The sequence below is a fragment of the Rhamphochromis sp. 'chilingali' genome, assembly GCF_963969265.1.
Source record: "Rhamphochromis sp. 'chilingali' genome assembly, chromosome: 3".
NCBI lineage: Eukaryota > Metazoa > Chordata > Actinopteri > Cichliformes > Cichlidae > Rhamphochromis > Rhamphochromis sp. 'chilingali'.
Window position 1 is genome coordinate 28,957,330 of NC_137931.1, and position 9,271 is coordinate 28,966,600.

Consider the following 9,271-nt stretch of genomic DNA (forward strand, 5'->3'; position numbering starts at 1 on the left):
GGGAAATGTGTAAAAAGACTGTAGAAACCATTGTATTTTAGGTTTATTTATGTCTTACACAGCATCCCAGCTCTTTAGCTAACTTAATAACTTTAGCTAAAGTGAATAGTTAGTCTAATTAATTAGTGCAGCATTACTGGATCGCCCCTGTTTGACATGATATGATATATGACTCACACTGTGTTTAACTACCATAATAATTATTAATAATTCTTGGGTTACTGAGTGTATGATTAATTAAAGTTTTTTTTAAGACATACATACATTGTTATGTTTGACATGCAGATGTTTTCAGATCACCAAAACACCTCCTAGATCTACTCTACAATCAACTTTTACAGGTTTTTATGTGCCAGAAATTGGAATGTCCACTGAAGACTGAAGATGGTGAATTTCTGAATCTCTACGCCTTGCCATTGATCTCCTTGTGCCTTCATCTAGTTTTGGAAGAGACATTTACTTAACCACACTCTCACATGCTCTGTACCTACATCACCATCCCTGACAGTCATAGCTTGGCCCATCAGAATGTGAAATTATAAGCGTGCAAAACGTGTTATTTTGCAAAGTACTCTCTAGGGTTCTTAAATCACATATGACATTGAGATCATTTCTTTTGAATTCTTTTAAATAATCCTTTCTTCTGAAAAATAAGAACCTCTCCTGGTTTTAATGGTACTTTGGAGTTCCTTACTTTCTGTTGCACTCCCAATCCCAAATAGATGCTGACAAGCTGGCACAGTAACATGGAGGAGAGAAAGAAGTTGGCAAGGACTACTAAAACTCTTTTAAGGATTTCAATGGCAATGAACCTAATGCCTAACAATGAAAAATGTAAAATAATAATAAAGATAACGCATGTCTTCTTTAGTTTTTTGTTTATTCTATATAATCATCCAGATGTCTGGCTGGCTGATCATCAGTGTTGGGTAAGTTACTTTAAAATAAAAACAAGAATCACTCAGAAGTGTTCGTCTATACTCTCGTGTCAGGCGCTTCAGTAGATTACTCCTGCTATTAACAGCAGCCGATAGTTTTTTCTCCCCAGGACATAGCTTACATATTACTGTAGTATTCTTGTCTGCTTGTTTCAGAAAAGTGAAAAGACGGGAATATGTCCATTTCAAAAAACAGCCACACGCTTCAGCCGAGTCCGACATCTTCCGCTTTAGAATACGACTATGCAGCAAACTGGCGCGAAATGACGTGCACCTGCACTACGATGTTAAAGCGGCAGAGTTTACTTCTACGTTTAGAAGATAAATTATTGAAATGAAATAATGATATTCAGCGAGTTTAATTATTTTACAATGTAAAGCAAGTAAATTGTAAGTAACTGTAATTAAAATACCTAAAAATAAACAGTAATTAGTCAATTAGTGGAAAAGTAATTTAATTACAGTAACACTTTACTTAGGGGGATCACGCTTTTCAAACCCTGGCTCCAATACTGTGGAACGGTTTACCCTCCTCACTACGCACCATCAACACGGTGGCCTCTTTTTAAAAACAGCTTAAAACTCATCTGTTTAGACAGGCATTTGGGTAATGTTAATGCGTAATATGTTGTTTTATTTTATATTTATATTGTACTATTGCTTGTTTGATATGCTTTTATATTTCCTCTATGTTGCTATATTGTTTGTTTGACATGTCTTCATGTGAAGCACTTTGTAACAGTGTTTTTGTCTTAAAAAGTGCTATATAAATAAATTTTACTTTTTTACTTACTAGTAACGCATTACACCCAACACTGCTGATCATGCTTCTAAACATGATCAGCCAGCCAGACTTGTGATGACAAAAACCACAATTGAAGGCCTTTATCATCACATGCTTGAACTCATCATATGTTTTTTGCATATGCTGAACAGGCAGTTGGACATGCTGTAACTGCTGGGTAGAAAACTGCATGAACACTATATGGACTATGACAGGTGTGGTTGAACTGCATGAAGACTCTCTTCTGGCAGGACAGGAATGTGGCCTTGTCCTGTGAGCCACTGTAAGGATGTACTTAGAGTAGAACTGGACCATCACTGGCCTCAGGCTCTTCACCTTTTCGAAGACAAAGCAGTCATTTAGATAAAATATTGGATATTATTTACCTGTAACTGCACAAAGAGAATTTAGAAATATAATTATTGACAAGAGTAAACAAGCACTGATAGTGTAATATACAGCTACAGATTTGTGTGTGTGTAAAAAAGATTTGTATGTGTAAAAAGAATTTGTATGTGCGTAAAAAAGATTTGTGTGTGGACTTAGCCAAAAAAAAACCCTGCAAGTTACAAGTACGAATTTTGACCCTATTTTTCTTCCTTTCATCTGATTGGTCAATGTCATGTCAATCACAAATCTAACAATCCAATCAGAGAACAGATGGGTTTGGCTGTCGGAGGGGCACTTTTTTGAACTGCAGGTTCTTAAAGGACCGTGTGTCTATGTGAGTGCGCGTGAGTGACTGTGTGCCTGTGTGTAAGTGCATCTGTATATATGTGTTTGTACCTCTGCGTACGTGACTTCCTGGGGGGTCATAAAAGTCCATCCCCGTTCCAGACCACAGTTATCCAGTTACAAATGTTGAGACCCCCACCCAGGTATGCCCTGGGGAATTTCCACTCAGCATTAACTTCTCTTTGTCTTACTTTCACAGCTCAAGTGGGGGAAGGTCTCTTAGAAATCTACTCCTAAGTTTATGACACTCAGGCCTTTAATACATCGAGGGCAGTGTCAGTGTCTCTACAATAATTCTACATTTCTGAACTCTAAAATAGGCTAAACATATCTTCAAGACTTATTTCGGTAAAAGAAATCAAACATTTTCAATCCCAACAACACCCAACATCCCAACATCACTCCAAAAGCATAAATATTGAAAAATATTAAAAAATAAAAATGGAATCTCAAAGGATATCATCCTAAAAATGGCATTCAGGGTTTTTTTTTTTTTTTTTTTACAATAAAATAAAAAAGCAGCCAAGTTTTCATTGAAAATGTTGAATTTTAGTAAAAACAATGCTCTGTAGCTTGATATTGTTGTTACAGACAAAGTGGATGTTTAAAGCCTTTGGATGTGCATTTAAAAGTCTTGCATTGCTGTAAGTCTCCTTATCAGCTGAAAATATTCAAGCCATGAAATTACTTTTTTGAGCAGCTAAAAAAACATTAAACAACAGCAATGTTCATCCTGTTTCAAATTTTGAAAAAGCAGCTAAAATACACTGAGATTGCTCCACGGTTTTAGTGAGTTAACTCTGGATGTCTGTGGGTTTTGTCAAACTTGGAGTGAACAAAAGCAGAAAAACAGTAAAAGATGCAGACAGTGAAATTCTGGTTTATTTCATGAATACAATGAAACATTTTACAGTCCACAGAGCAAAGTAGCATACAGTACATGGTAAATAGATACACATAAAACGAACAGTGAGAAGTAAAAACCATCGTCTTACCAGATGTTTTATTCTGTAAACTTAAAATAAACCCCTGAAATTAGAGTTTAGTGTTTTAAGTCATCTATTAAAAACATGAGTCAACACTTCTTTCTCTCAGCAGCATTACTGAAGTGACACTTTAACAATCCTTCATATCACAGACTTTATGATGATAAAACATGTTCTCCCATTAGTAGATGTCTGCGCTGTCAGTTGTCATGAAAATGTCCAGAGCCAGGGTTCAAGCTTCCGCTTCAATCACCATTGATCATTAACCCTTTAAAACCGGTCAGAGCGGGCATGCTCCATTTTGCGTAACTATTTTTAAATCCCGGTAGCACTGCAACCACGTGAGCTAGCGCAAAAATTTTTTTTGCATATGAAACCGGAGGAGTTGTACTTACATCTTATGCCATCAGCTTGTCCTAGGTCACAGTTTCCTTCCACATATAGCTTTGCAAAAACTGCATAAAAAGCACTTGCAGCAACAAAAACATACTATTCCAGAAACTCGCTTTGCCGATCCGATCAGCTGTTCATAACACTTCCTACGTCCATCAGCGTGAACTATCACATGTCCGCCATGACCTGCCCGAAACCGGAAGTGACGTCATTTTCGCGGAAATGTAGTTTTTTACCATCAGGGCCTCATGAGCCTATACTGGTGTTTTTAAAAGTTATGTTTGACTTTATGACTTTCTGTGTCGTTTCTGGGATGCTGAGGACTCATATTGCACTGCTGGAAATAGTTTATTTTGATGCATATGCTGCTTTTTTGAAAATTTGCACTATAATATTTATTTTCCTGCAGTATATAAAAATTGGTGTATTTCAAAAATAAAACTATGAAGACACTCAAAATAAATTTCCTGTGGTGGGAAACTAGTTTGTGCAACTTTTTTGTATTTACAGTTTTGCGGGATAAGCCTCTTAAATTTCTCTAACTAGAAATATATGTTAAAAAACAAAAAAGATTTAAATTTTTTTTTAGTTTATTGCACTTTTTTGTAATTTATGTAATTACTATGCACTTAATGCATGCATATTATTAAAATTTAGGCTGTAATGGTTGTATTGATATATAGCAACTTGAAATGCTCCCAAAAATGGCACTACAGCATGTAAAAATATAATATAAGCTCTGGCGGACTTGGTTCTATGGTAGGTCTTAAAGGGTTAATAGGACCCACAAAAGATTTGTCACATTATCCCCGTAAACAACATGTTTTTATAGAAATCATTGTGACACAAATATTGAGATTCTTGTTTCACAATGTGCATGAACGCAAAACCTTTAGTTTCATATTTGTAAAGTATCGGAAAGAATACATTTATTCCACTGTATGAACTACACTTGTTGTAAAAAAGCTGATTGGAAATGCATTTAAAAAAAAAGCTCCTGCCATGACCTTCCTTCTGCGAGCACACATGCACAAACACACGCTCACATAGTAGCACACGCAGCATTGCACACACACACACACACGTGCGCGCACACACACACACAGAAAAAAGAGAGATGAGTGTTTATAAACCCAATTTCTGCTCCTCTGCATTAAGCAAAACACAAAATGAATGGATATAGTATCAGATGTTAACAGGGCCAGGATTAATGAGCAGAAAAATATTGGAGCTAAAAAAGAGCAACACAGGCAAAGCAACATAAAATGCTTAAGCAATGACAAAGGTCAGATGTGAGTTTGAATTTCAGGTTATGAATAACATAGAGTTGATCAAATTCCTGAGAGAGAGGGAGAGACAGAGAGACAGATAGAGAAAGGTACTCTTGGTGGATTATTTTGACACCAACTTCAGAGTATCAACAACATTAACTTAAATCGTAAGGCAGCTGTTAACATCTTGAAGTCACAGGCTGCAGGTGTGGTGTGATCACTCAGGTGTGTCTGCCTTGCTGCAGCTGTGAAACCAACCACACCCCGCCACATGGAAAAAAGCTGAACAAGAATCAAGATCACATAGTCTGTTAAGAAATTGAGAGCAACCTCACCGCCTGTGCTACCCTTTGGTACACCTGCTGCACAGCTGTGAGAGGAACAACATGCAATGCATGTTAAATGTGACTCAGTGGATTACTAGGTCAGCAATAATTTTAACCTCCTAGGACCTTGCGTCCATATATGTGGACATCACATTTTGGGTTATTTAGACCAAAATACAAAATTTTGCTCTACAAGGGCCTGATATCCACTTACGAGGACATTATACTGCCACTGTTCTATCAGAATTTTAAACGAATATCCTCGTAAGTGGCTCTCATTTTTCTTAGAAACAAAAATCAGGTTAAAAAAAACCCCGGTAATTCTTTGTTTTTACATTCATTGGGTCCCAATCAGCCTAAATAACAAAGAGAAATTAAAAATGCATGCCATGGCAGAGTTCGGTTCTTAGGAGGTGGATCATCATCAAAACTCACAGAAACAGTCTGAGAAACAGCTTTTTCTGCCATGTTCCCATGCCATGTTTTTTCAAGGTCCCATTAATACACTCATTTCACCAACCATAAACAGATATGCACATGTGACATGGTCTTCGTATCACTGACCACATTTCCTGTTAAACAGTGTTAAGAGTTTAAACAATATTTTTTAACTTATATATTTAAAAAAGACTTCTTAGTCATCTATAATTCTTATTTGAGTGTGTGATCATAACTCTTATTCACTTGGTACTTTTTGAATTTTCAAGTATATTTGGGAATAATAAGTGTCAGTGATTATTGACGTTTTCTTTATTGTTCGTGTTGTGACATGTTGTGACATAGCAGTATGCTTCGTCAATATGCTAGCGGAAGAGATTATCCCCACTGCGGAGAAGATTATCCCCACTGCGAGAGTCACCACATTCCCAAACCAGAAACCGTGGATGGACAGATCGATCCGCACTGCAGTAAACGCCAGGACCGCCTCCTACAACGCGGGTCTCGCCACTGGCGATATGAGCGCCTACAAAGCGGCCTCATACGGCGTGCGGCGCACAGTGAGAGATGCCAAACGCCGGTACCGGGAACGTGTGGAGTCCCACTTCCACCAGGGCGACACACGGAGTATGTGGCACGGACTACGCACCATTACGGACTACAAAGCCAGGGACACTGCGCTGATCAACGCTGACTCTGCATTCACCAACGAGCTGAATCAGTTCTACGCCCGTTTCGAGGTTAGCCAGGCGGCTAATGCTATCTACCGCCTGACTACCGAGGACAGTGACGTCATCAGCGAGAGACCGGTGACCAGCATCGCGGAGCATGACGTCCGAGCGGCACTGAGGAGAGTGAACACAAGGAAAGCGGCGGGGCCAGACGGCATCACCGGCCGTCTGCTGCGCTGCTGTGCTGACCAGCTAGCAGGTGTGTTCACTTACATCTTCAACGAGTCCCTGGCGAAGTCTGTGGTCCCCACATGCTTCAAAAGATCCACCATCATCCCTGTGCCCAAGAACAGCAAACCCTCATCCCTGAATGATTACCGGCCAGTTGCACTGACCTCGGTAGTAATGAAGGTGTTTGAGAGGCTGCTGAAGAACATCATCTCCTCCTCCATCCCAGACACCACAGATCCGCTGCAGTTCGCCTACAGATCCAACAGATCCACAGAGGATGCCATCGCCCACGTCCTAAACACCACTCTCAGCCACGTGGACAAGAAACAGGGTAACTATGTGCGAATGCTGTTTGTTGATTACAGTTCAGCTTTTAACACAATAGTGCCCTGCAGACTGTTCACAAAGCTGAGGGATCTGGGACTTAACAGCCGTCTGTGTGCATGGGTGTTGGACTTCCTCACTGGCAGAACTCAGGTGGTGAGGGTGGGCAGGTGCTTCTCCAACAGCATCACCATCAACACAGGAGCACCTCAGGGATGTGTCCTCTCGCCACTGCTCTACTCCCTCTACACTTCAGACTGTGTGGCCACCCATGGCTCCAACACCATTGTGAAGTTTTCTGACGACACAGTGGTGTTGGGTGCCATCTCCAACAACGATGAGACGGCCTACATGGATGAAGTGAAGAATCTGGCATCGTGGTGCCAGGACAACCACCTCCAGCTGAACGTCAGCAAGACCAAGGAGCTGGTGGTGGACTTCAGAAGGGGTCAGCACAGAGACTACAAGCCCATTATCATCAATGGAGCTCCAGTGGAGAGGGTGCAGTCCTTCAAGTATCTTGGTGTCCACATCTCCTCAGACCTGACATGGGCTGCCCACATTCAGGTCCAGACCAAAAAGGCTTGGCAGCGCCTGTATCACCTACGACAACTGAGGAAGTTCAGGGTCTCTCCAAAGATCCTCAGGATTTTCTATACAGGCGCTGTGGAGAGCATCCTCACACAGAACATGACATCGTGGTTTGGGAACAGCTGTGTGAAGGACCAAAAAGCTCTCCAGAGAGTGATCCGTACAGCAGAACGCTGCTGCAGGATTGCTCTCCCCCCGCTTCAGGACACCTACACCAGGAGATGCCGGACTAGAGCAGCGCAGATACTGAAGGACCCATCCCATCCTGGCAACAAACTGTTCCAACTTCTGCAATCTGGTAGAAGGTTCTGCATCATCCGGGCAAGGACAGAGAGACTCAAGAGGAGCCTCTATCCCCAAGCCATCCGTGCCCTAAACACACACACCCGCCCTCTCACATCATCTATAATTGATTGAGTCAGGACTCTTCCAGACACTAAACCAAGGCACAATGTACATTTCAATTCCTTTAATTTTAAATATGTTTATATTGTCTATCCTGTAAAACAGTCAGATGTCTATTCATATTAATGTACAGAATTCACCTGCTTGCTGCTACTACTGCACATTCACCCAGTGTATATACTACATATATATATATATATATATATATATATATATATATATATATATATATATATATATATATATATATATATATATATATATATCCTCTACACCCCCCCCCCCCCCCCCCCCCCAATTTTTTTGCACATGTCGAGGAGCGTGTCAGGCTACATTTCACTGTGTGTTATACTTCTATAACTATGCATGTGACAAATAAAGAACCTTGAACTTGAACCTTGAACTTGAACTTGAACTTGAACATCTTGTGGAGAAAGACAGGATGCTTTCTTGGTTAGAATCAGATCATTCACATCTAAATAAGTAGACCAAATAACAGTGAGAACATTTCTCTCTATATATCTGCTTAATTTAGGAGAAGAAACAGTTTCATCAAACTAGTGCACTTCCTGTTGTCACAGTCACATGTCTATTAGTGGTTCAGTGTTTGTCCCATATATGTGGTGAAAACAGGAAAGGTGGTTGCTAAGCTGTTGCTATGTGCTCTGATGTCACACAGACTATTGAGGAGTAGGGTATAAAACAAGTGGTCACAGAGATAACTTGAGTTTCTTCTGAGCTCCTGAAAATACAGAGTCTCTTCATCCTTTCATATCTTGATATTATTTTGGCCATGACACATCTTAAGAGAAAAGGTAAGTGACCTCTTTCTAACATGCCCTTAAGTGTTACCAGTAAGGTAACTACGTCCCCCAGGAGGGAACATAGCTCATATTACTGATTATTATTACTGAGATGTAATCGAAAATGCTATCCACTTAGCCTTTATTTTTTAGTATAACAAATAAATTCAATTCAGTTTTCAAAAGTGTTATATTTCCTAATGCCACTTTAGTATAAATGACAAAATTTGCAAGACAGATTTTTTTTTTACTTGTGACATAGCAAATAGATAACAAATAGGAAATGAGCTAAAACTGCACCATAGTTCCCCAGCTTCACTGCTCACTTAATGCAGGATAAGTGAATCTATTATTATATATTTGTTAACTTATAGG